This window comes from Melopsittacus undulatus (genome assembly GCF_012275295.1).
Source record: "Melopsittacus undulatus isolate bMelUnd1 chromosome W unlocalized genomic scaffold, bMelUnd1.mat.Z SUPER_W_unloc_4, whole genome shotgun sequence".
NCBI lineage: Eukaryota > Metazoa > Chordata > Aves > Psittaciformes > Psittaculidae > Melopsittacus > Melopsittacus undulatus.
The window spans coordinates 1,677,527-1,688,339 of NW_022993946.1; the positions used below are offsets into that span (position 1 = coordinate 1,677,527).

General features: G+C 46.8%; 1 pseudogene; it reads left to right on the forward strand.

Moving 5' to 3' along the window:
* Positions 1 to 8,897: 8,897 nt before the first annotated feature.
* LOC117438274 (pleckstrin homology domain-containing family F member 1-like) lies at positions 8,898 to 10,300 on the forward strand (annotated as a pseudogene).
* Positions 10,301 to 10,813: the final 513 nt, after the last annotated feature.

Below are 10,813 nucleotides of genomic sequence, written 5' to 3' on the forward strand. Positions count from 1 at the left end.
CACAAGACCATCCTTTTCTTCCACAGAGGTGTGATGACTGATATCTAGCCGTTTGACTAGGTACATCATCAGGATTTATGTGACATTGGTATCCACCTGGGCAAATATATTTTGGTTGGCTACTATAGTACCACCTCCACTCTAAACTTCCACAATTAGTATCTAAATTATCATCTATAATATCACATGCATCAAAAATTATTGACAGTGAGGTACTCGAATTGGTTATAACTTCATTGTAACTTATTCCAATTAATCTTCCTTCTTCTGAATTTGTCCTCACTGAGTTTGATTATATATGCAACTGCCTATCTTTGTTCCTTTGCATTCATAAACGCTGTGGTAGATCATTATTTGAGAGGTTACTCTCCCTTGTCTAGTTGTGGTCACTACAGTTGTTGTGAATGATTTTCCTGTCAGAACTGACACCAGAAGAGGTCCGGTCAGGATCATAGTGCTCAGCGGTCACAGCCCCAGGGGTTGCAGCCCTTGGCAGACCTTTTCAGCTGCAGCACCGACTCCCTCCGGTCTTGCCCTCTCTGGTAGGTTAAAGGTATACCCCACAACAACTATTCCAACGAGGTGGTAATTTCACACCGAATGCAAAAAGAACTGTAATTGATTTCTCAAAAACTATTCGTGGTCTCCCCTACCAGTAATAATATACTTCAAACAACTGGGACACTTGGCTCTTAAAATAATTTCAACTATATCTGCATTTCCCATATCAAATTTACAGGAGTCAATATGAATTCTCTCAGTTACTTATCCAAGTCCTCTTGAGGGTCAGCTTGGTGTCTCCGGGTTCAGTCACAACTTTCCGTTCTTTTATGGATCCTTTTATCCATGACGCATGTGTCCACCTTTTTCAGCAGTTCTTATCGCCGTTTCTGTAGTTAAAAGAACGAGAAATGGTCCCTCCCAACGAGGGGATAAACTCTCTTCTTTCTAGCTTTTATGTCATTCTTGTTCTAATTCATTCACTGGAGCTGCCCCATGGCATTCCCCTCCAGGGCAGTCTCACTTCCAGGGTCCAGACTCCCCATAGCACACACACAGATCCGGTTCCACAGAAGAACATCTTTCCCTAGTATCACAATCTGAACAACATCTCTTTAGCTTTTAGTTTTTCCTGTCCTTTTCCAAAGCCAAAATTAAGGGATCTGGAAGAGGTATATTAATTTTGCACTCTGTCACATCTGCATACATTACTTCATTCCATTTTCCATGTCACCTCAAAACAACATTAATTATAACAATGTATCATAATTCAAAGTTCCATTTTTGGGCCATTTTCCTTGATCTTCCAAAGTATATGAAGGTCAGCATTGGTTACAATATTTTATCAACGTTTTCTTGTTTACAGAGGCCCCAGAAGATCCTCTCGGTTCTTTCCAATGTGCCAAAATGTAACCCAATGGGCTTTTCCTCAGAATTTCCTTGTTTTGACCGGCTCCCATTTCAGCCAATCTTTTACAGATCTCTATAGCTTCTCAGTGCTCTGCAAATGCACTTACGAAAATATGAGAGCACCTACACAAGTTTCAGTTACAGAAAACCTTTGCAATCATGCCTACACAGGACAGAGACAGGACCACAAAACATAGACACTTCGTCCGTCTCCGGCCGCTCTCCTCGCGGAGACACGGAACCGCGGATTGGGACTCCACACTCGCTTCATAGCTATGCTACGTCTCAGTCACACAGAAACACAGTTACACATGGGATCCCCCACTCACACTATGGTTCCGCTTACCATCCTCACGGTTCTCAGAATTTGAGATACAGCAGAAACCTGGTGGGTTCGCTTACCCTTCACCTGCCCCCCTAGCAGGTCCGTCCTGGCTCCCAAAACTTGGGATACAGCGAAAACCCGGGCTCACCCGATCCGCTCCCAGGATCGCTAGCAGCCGCTCTATCGGTCGGCGAGCCCCCCGCTTGCAAGCCATACCAACCAAGGGGAACTTCGCTGTGCGCCAGACGTCTCTGCGCGCCTTACCAGCAGCCCCGGGCCACGCGTACGCCTTACAGGCCACCTAAATTACCAAAACCTAAATTACCAAAACCCAAATTACCAAAACCCCAAGCATACCGTTTCTCCGCAGCCGGCACAGGTTGTTGTCTGTCCCCGCAGTGAGCAGAAGAGAAGTGGAGGTCCTCCAGGCAAACAGCCTGTGGCGCCGAGGATGTCCACCCCTTGGCCGATCCTGCAGCCGGACAGAGGCCTCCTGCCTGGCTCGCCAAATTGATACGCGGATAGACTCCACAACTAGTTAAAGTTGTAAAGTAGGTATGCTTTTATTCAGCGCTGAGGTGCATGGGGATAGCTCCTCCAAAGCATGCACACCTCAGGGTTGTTGTCCCTTTACATTTATTCTCTTAAGGTATACATAGACATGAGGTTGCTCAATCCGCCTATACATATGTATTATCTATCCCCGCTTCGTATTATAATGAGCCAGAAGGTCCTTTGCACTTGCGCAGTGCCCCTTCTGATCATGGGCAGGGGTCTCAGGATGAAGTAAATGAGTCTTCCTCCTGTGGGCAGGGGTCTTCAAGATGAAGTAAATGAGTCTTCCTCTTCTTAACCTTTACACCTTTTAATCTTCAGACATGGATTTAGGGTTAGTCGGCGCCCAGTCTGCTTCTCCTGCCGCTTATCAGTAGGACCCAACACCTGTGCTTTTGTCATGGTCTTAAGGCTTGGTCACCCAGTCTGCCTCTCCTGCCGCCTATCAGCAGGACCTTTCATCTGCTTTTGTCCTCCAGCAGTAATCAATGCCTTGGCAAGATGGCAATGGCAGGTACTTAGGACAGACAAGACTTTTGTTTGCAAAGGAATTCCTTTAACTCCCTTGTACAATTTCTCTGTATTACCCCCCTGTACATTGGTTACCCGTGTATCATAATCACAGCTGGGTCTTCCCCAGTTCCATATATCTTAAGTCCAATTTTAGTTACTTGCTTCTGTTTCCAATTTATTTTTTTTTCCAAATCTATGAGAGTTAAATTTATTGGATTGCAGGCACGGGTTGTACAGTTATTGTTTGTTTGCATTCTTGCTATTGAAGCTTGTAAAGTCTTACATTGATAATCACATCCCCAGCCTGCAGTATCCCAGCATACACAAGACCATCCTTTTCTTCCACAGAGGTGTAATGACTGATACCTAGCTGTTTGATTAGGTACATAATCAGGATTTATATGACATTGGTATCCACCTGGGCAAATATATTTTGGTTGGCTACTGTAGTACCGCCTCCACTCTAAACTTCCACTATTAGTATCTAAATCCTCATCTATAATATCACATGCATCAAAAATCATTGGCAGTGAGGTACTCAAATTGGTTATAACTTCACTTATTCCAATTAATCTCCCTTCTTCTGAATTTGTTCTCATTTCTACCCAATACAAGGTTGGAAGTTCCTTTGGATCATAACACCCAGTTTTGCTTGTTTTTCCTGACACAATTCATACTGGGTTTGATTATATATGCAACTGCCTATCTTTGTTCCTTTGCATTCATAAACAGTGTGATATACCAAGGTTTTAGAGGTTATTCTCCCTCATCTAGTTGTGGTAATACATTCAACTACAGTTGTTGTGAATGTTTTTAAAAGCCACGGCACTTTCCCATATGGTTCCTATCAGAACCGGCACCAAAAGAGGTCCGGTCAGGATCATAGTGCTCAGCGGTCACAGCCCCAGGGGTTGCAGCCCTCGGCAGACCTTTTCAGCTGCAGCACCGACTCCCTCCGGTCTTGCCCTCTCTGGTAGGTTAAAGGTATATTCCCCGTCGGCTACTATGGCAGTAGTATTTTGACCCACAACAACTGTTTCAACGAAGTGGTACTTTCACACTGAATGCAAAAAGAACTGTAATTGATTTCTCAAAAATTGTTCACGGTCTCCCCTATGAGTAATAATATGCTTCAAACAATTGGGACACTTGGCTCTAATATACAAATTGCAGTGTTTGCATATAGGAGGGCATGGACTAGTACTGGCCCTTATCTTATGGTTTCTTAAAATAATTTCAACTATATCTTCATTTCCCATATCAGATTTACAGGAGTCCATATGAATTCTCTCAGTTACTTATCCAAGTCCTCTAGAGGGTCAGCTTGGCGTCTCTGGGTTCAGTCACAACTTTCCATTCTTTTTATGGGTCCTTTTACTCGAGACGCGTGTGTCCACCTTTTTTTCAGCAGCTCTTATCGCCGTTTCTGTAGTTAAAAGAACAAGAAATGGTCCCTCCCAACGAGGCGATAAACTCTCTTCTTTTCAGCTTTTTATTAGTATCCTGTCATTCTAGTTCTAATTCATTCACCGGAGCCGCCCCATGGCACTCCCCCCAGGGCAGTCTCACTTCCACCTCTGCTCAACATTCCTTCTCCAAGAGTTTCAAAGCAACAACTTTTTTTTTTTTTTTTTTTTTTTTTTTTTTTTTAATCCACTTTCCACGTTTCTTCCTTTACTCCCGGTCCACATTTATCCAACAGCCTTTCAGTCCCATCTATCAACATGTCTGTTTCCACTTGTTTGCCTACCCCGGCACCCATCCCATGCTCAAACACAGGAGCTGCTCGAGCTCCCCTCCTTTCCCTTTGGTCTTCCTTAACTTTAAACACGTTTCCCCAGTATCACGATCTGAACAACATCTCTTCAGCTTAGCTTTGAATTTTTTTTTTTGTCCTTTTCCAAAGCCAAAATTAAGGGATCTGGCAGAGGTATATTAATTTTGCACTCTGTCACATCTGCATACATTACTTCATTTCATTTTCCTTGCCACCTCAAAACCAACATTAATTATAACAATGTATCATAATTCAGAGTTCCATTTTAGGTCATTTTTCCTGATCTTCTAAAGTGTATGAAGGTCAGCATTGGTTACAATACTTTACCAACCTTTCCTTGTTTACAGAGGCCTCAGAAGACCCTCTCAGTTCTTTCCAATGTGCCAAAATGTAACCCAATGGGCTTTTCTTCAGAATTTCCTTGTCTTGACCGGCTCCCATTTCAGCCAATCTTTTACAGATCTCTATAGCTTCTCTTTCCCAGTGCTCTGCAAATGCACTTATGAAAATGAGAGCACCTACACACAAGTTGTATGATATTATTAAGGGGGTCAGTACAATAATATCTCTGGGTTCTGAAGATCAGCTCCCCTGTTGTTAGATCATAGTTTTGGTTACAGCAAAATTTCCTTTGCAATCATGCCTCTTCAAATTTTCTTTGATACTTTTTTACAAACCCTTTCCCAGTTTTCCTTTTTTACCCTCCCAGAGGTCCTCCAGAACTCTTGTGGCCTTTTCCATAAACTAATCATTTTATTTTTGTTCTCATAGAACTACCGATTGGGTATCTATAACTTCCGACCCGCCAGTGTTTCATAAGAAACCCAGAGCAATATCTGCCCCACTGGCACTCTGCATGTCTGTGAAAGTGGAATCTGCACCGAGAGCACTGCCACAGTATCCAAGCAAAATGTCACTAGTCACATATAGTTACACTCCCACAAGGCACACAGGGATTTTCTGAGCTACTTAATGGCTGTACACACACAAGATACACAGGACAGAAAAACGCAGCGAGAGGGGCAGCCGGACATTCCCCCTCCGCCCTTTTCTAAGCTGCTCACAGACAGGACACACACAGGGTTACACAGAAAGGACAGCGGGAGGGCAGCCAGGCCCCCGCTCACAGACAGGACACACAGGTCCAAAAAATATAGACGCTTCGTCCGTCTCCGGCCGCTCTCCTCGCGGAGACCGCGGACTGGGACTCCACATTCACTTCGTAGCTCTGCTACGTCTCAGTCACACAGAAACACAAACTCACACACGGGATCCCACACACTCACACCATGGTTCCGCCTAAACTTGGGATGTAGCGAAAACCCGAACTCGCCCGATCCGCTTCCAGGATCGCCGGCAGCCGCTCTATTGGTTGACGAGCACCTCGCTTGCAAGCCCTACCTATCAAGGGGAATTTCGCTGTGCGCCAGACGTCTCTGCGCGCCTTACCAGCAGCCCCAGGCCATGCGTCAGGCCAAATTTACACTTTAGTCCATACTTCCATACTGTAATGGACTTTTTTTTTTTTTTTCTTTCTCTCCCCCCGTTGGAACTTCGCGGAGGGGTGCTAATGTTATTATTTCCTCCGCTTTGTCTAATTTCTCATTTTTCTGTGTCCTCATTTTACTTCTAGTATGGGCAGGAGGGGAAGGAGGGGGAGCCGACGGGAAGGAGTTAGGTGTTAATGGGGGATAATTATCCCCTTGTTCCTCTTCCGAATCCTGCCCCAGATACGGGGGTGGTAAATTATCTAGTGGCTCCCAAGATGGTCTGTTTGATTTCTCCCTTTTGGGTTTTTTTTCTTTTAGGGGGAACAATGAAACTTTCGCTGATGATCCCTTCCATAGAGCTGCATACTCACTTTCTTTCTGGCTAAACGGTGCTTTTCTATTCACATATAAATTTAAAGCTTGACATATCCAATCATCAAAAGACCCAAATACCGGCCAATACAAATGATCGGGTCGAATTTTTTTTTTTCTTTTGTCCATACTTCCATACAGTAATGGACCAGTTTTTCCTTTTTCCTTCCTGGGACGGCCGAATGTCCCAGTACATTATCATTAACCCCAGGGGACTTTCCGGTGGTATATCTGGTAGGTTGCTCCCTGCTTTATTCTTAGGGCCTTTCCTTGGATCCTTTCCTGGGTTATAATTACGACTCGTATTCTGACCCATTGTCTTACTCCGGGGACCTCTGCCTGGGCCCCCGGGACTGGGACCTCTACCTGGGACCCAGGGACGGGGACCTCTGCCTGGGCCCCCGGGACGGGGACCTCTACCTGGGACCCAGGGACGGGGACCTCTACCTGGGCCCCCGGGACTGGGACCTCTACCTGGGACCCAGGGACGGGGACCTCTGCCTGGGCCCCCGGGACTGGGACCTCTGCCTGGGCCCCCGGGACTGGGACCTCTGCCTGGGCCCCAGGGACGGGGACCTCTGCCTGGGCCCCAGGGACGGGGACCTCTGCCTGGGCCCCCGGGTCTGGGACCTCTACCTGGGCCCCAGGGACGGGGACCTCTGCCTGGGCCCCCGGGACTGGGACCTCTGCCTGGGCCCCAGGGACGGGGACCTCTGCCTGGGCCCCCGGGACTGGGACCTCTGCCTGGGCCCCAGGGACGGGGACCTCTGCCTGGGGCCCCGGGAATGGGACCTCTGCCTGGGCCCCTTCCTTGGGTCAGAGTTGCAACCACTACTCTGACCCGTTTGCCGGGTGTATTCTCTTTCACTCAATTACTATCGCTTCCCTCCTTCAGCGGCCAAGTCCCTCGCGGGAGTTTGGAAACGCGCCTAGAAGAGGTCCACACTCACTTCATGAATCCTGATAACCCAACCTGTATTCTTACAGATTCAGGGTATCTGGTTCATGTCTCACCACACACTCCATCTCTACCATTTGGTTTCCGTACTGGAACCCTGGTCCGAGAAAACCACGCAACGCAACTGTAGTTGCGTTCCACACAGACACACACACACCGGCTTTCCTCCCAACCGAACGATACTTACAGTCCGCTGTTCTCGTCCGGGTCTTCGTGCACAAGAATTACAGGAGGTTGTACTGCAGTTTTCAGGGAGCTCAATTCTTTTGCTTATTGTCTCTCTCTGTTCGTTGATCTCGCGGAACTGCTCAGGACTAGAACCCCCCGAGCCACAAAGTGTGGGGCGCCTCCTCGTAAGAGCCATAGTCCCCAGCAGCCACACAGAGATCACGTCGGGGTCACCAATTTTGTTATAAAAATTTACCGCAAACCGGGTTTTGTCCCAATCGATTTTATTTACAATTGATTAGAAATATAAAAGAGAGGCAATAAGCAAAACAGCGCTGGGTGCGCAGGGGAGTCTCCGCTCCACCAGCAACGCACCCCGGGATCTTTGGAGTACAGTCTCTTATACTTCTCAGTCTTGGGTTTTAGCCAATCCTGTTGTCTTCTTTACCTGAATGTCGACGTGGCCCTTTTCCTTTGTTCTTTTCTTTGTTTGCTGGGGTCTTTCTCCGGTGAAGACGTTGTTGAATTTTCTTAGTAATGTATTAACAGAAAAATGCTTACAAGCTTAACGTAGTCTTAACATTTTGTTCTATACCTTATATGGTTATTTGCCTAGTACCCAAGTTTGCAACATCCTGTAACAAAATGTATCTCTTGGTTATCTAACCTCCTTAGGCCAGTCAAACCGTTAAACGGAAGTCCCCTTTGAAAAACAAAGCGATTGATTAGGAGAGATTATCCCCTTTGTTTCTCCTTATTGACAGGAGCACTTATGGTAATTACGGTCACAAAGGAGGGCTGGTTTCACACCAAGTGCAATGGCGACAAGGACGCCTAAATTCCTGACACGAATCATTCCTGTATATCTCACACTCCCTGAGCCTGCATCCAGCCCAGCATCAGTTAGCTTCCAGCACCAAGAGGGAAAGAAGGGGGGTCCTGTAACAGTACAGTTACTCCTGAGCAAGTACTTATGTCTGCATAAGAGCAGGTTCAGACCAAACAGTTCCCTTTACTATGGGCACACAGTTATACTGGTGAAAAGCACAGCCATAATGGAAGAGCTGGCTCTGCCTTTAAGAGCTTCCACTGCTGCAAGCTGAATTATACCAGTATAGATCAGGCTGTTGCAAAGTGGTATCAGAAAGGTTGAAAATTTAATTTATAAAGGTAACAAGCTAGTGATGAATGGTAAGGAGATTACTTGTAACCTCAGGTTGCATTAGAAGCATCTCATCACCTGTGCATGCATTTGCCTCAACCTTACCCTGGTGCAGATGTTTGCAGTTTCACCACTTCCCTCTTTACTTTCCTCAGAGCCAGCTGGAGATGGTGGACCATCTTGCAAACACTGAGATCAACAGCCAGCGTATCACTGCTGTGTGTCCTGGTTTCAGCAGTAGCAGTCATTTTTTCTCCTTCTTGGTAGCTGGTGCAGTGCTGTGTTTTGACTTTCAGGCTGGGAATGGTTGCTGATAGCAAGTATGTTTTGAGTTACTGCTCAAATGTTTGGATTGTCCAAAGCCTTTTCTGAGCCTCATGCTCTGCCAGGAAGGAGGAGGGGAGGCTAGGAGGAAGGAGAGACAGGATACCTGACCCAGGCTAGCCAAAGAGGTATTCCATACCATAGCATGTCATACCCAGGATGTAACTGGGAGTTACCCAGAAGGGCTGGAGACTCTGGGGGGATGGAGGAGGTATTGGTCGGTGATCGGTCGGGCAGGGTGGGGTGAGTTATGGGTCGGTGGCTGGTGAGATGTTGTATTCTCTTCACTTGTTATTTGCTTTATCTTTATTACTATTATTAGTGGTAGCAGTAGTGATTAGTGTTATACCTTAGCTATTAAACTGTTCTTATCTCAACCCATGGGGGCTACATTCTTTGGATTCTCCTTCCTAACTCTCTGGGTGTCGGGGGAGCAAGGGGGGGGAGTGAGTGCACAAGCTGTGCGGATTAGTTTAAACCACAACACTGTGGAAAGCTTCTTTGGGGCTACTGGACAGCTCTTAGCTGTGCTGGGAAGAGTCCTTCTGGGAGAAAGGATTTTAACCAAAGAATGCCACAAGAAACCAAAGCCTCGCATAATCTTCTTCTTCAATGACATCCTTGTCTATGGGAACACAGTCATAAGCAAAAGGAAGTAAAATTCCCAGCACATCATTCCCCTTTGTCACTTTGGAGACACTGCCAGACACTTTGCAGATGAACCATTGGATGATTGAAACTTCCAAGAAGTCCTTTCTGGTTTCCATGGCCTCCCTGATAGTGAGGAAGGAGTGGATTTGCCATCTGGAGGAATGCATCAGGCACCTGCTGATGGAGACAGGCCGGCAGCCCTCCATGGAGCATGCGGCTCCCTGGATTCCAGACAAGGTGACAGACATCTGCATGCACTGCACGAAGACCAACTTCGCCATGCTCACCTGAAGGCACCTCTGCTGGAAGTGCAGCTTTGTTGTCTGTGCAGACTGCTTCAGGCAGAGGTTCCTGATGCCTTGACTGTCCCCCAGGCCCCTGAGGGTTTACAATCTGTGCTACAGGCAGCTGCTGGTAGAAAAGAACGAGGAAGAGGCAGATTGCAGGCAGCAGGAGCCAATCTGCTCTGCCATCCCAGGCTATGAACCCTCCAGTGGTGATGACAGCGATAAGTCTGACAATGATAAAGCTGACCAGTGGCCAGTAGACACAGTTTTATACCTCAGAAGTATCCTGGTCATCTTTTCATAGCTGACCTCCTTGGGAATCAGTGGAATTTAGGCATTGGGAAACCAACATCTGGCCTCCAACCCTTCTTGATGTTTTCCCTGGAGGCTGTGCTTAGGAAGGTGGATCTTAGCCCCCTGTGTGTGGTGTCTGTGTGGGGAACAGAGATGGGGTTACCTCTCTGACAATATGTCTCATATGACATGAGTTCAGAAAGCAACAGCTCAGTGAAGAACACAGACTAGGCAGAGACCTGTGGATCAAGCTTGGCCAAATGACCTCAACCTTCTGTGCCTTAGTCTTCCTGTCTGCAAATACAAAGCAATACTGACTTTTCTTAAATGCTTTGAGATTGGCTCTTGAGAGAGAAAGAAGCAAGAAATACTTGAGTTAAACACTTGCTAGCAATGTGTTCCTCTCTTATGGCAAGGGGCACTCCAGCTTCTGTTTACCATCTACATCAGAGATGCTCACTGCAAGCCTGCCGGCCTGAGGGGATAGCCACTTATCACTGCATAGTAAGATCGGCACCGGCTTCCAC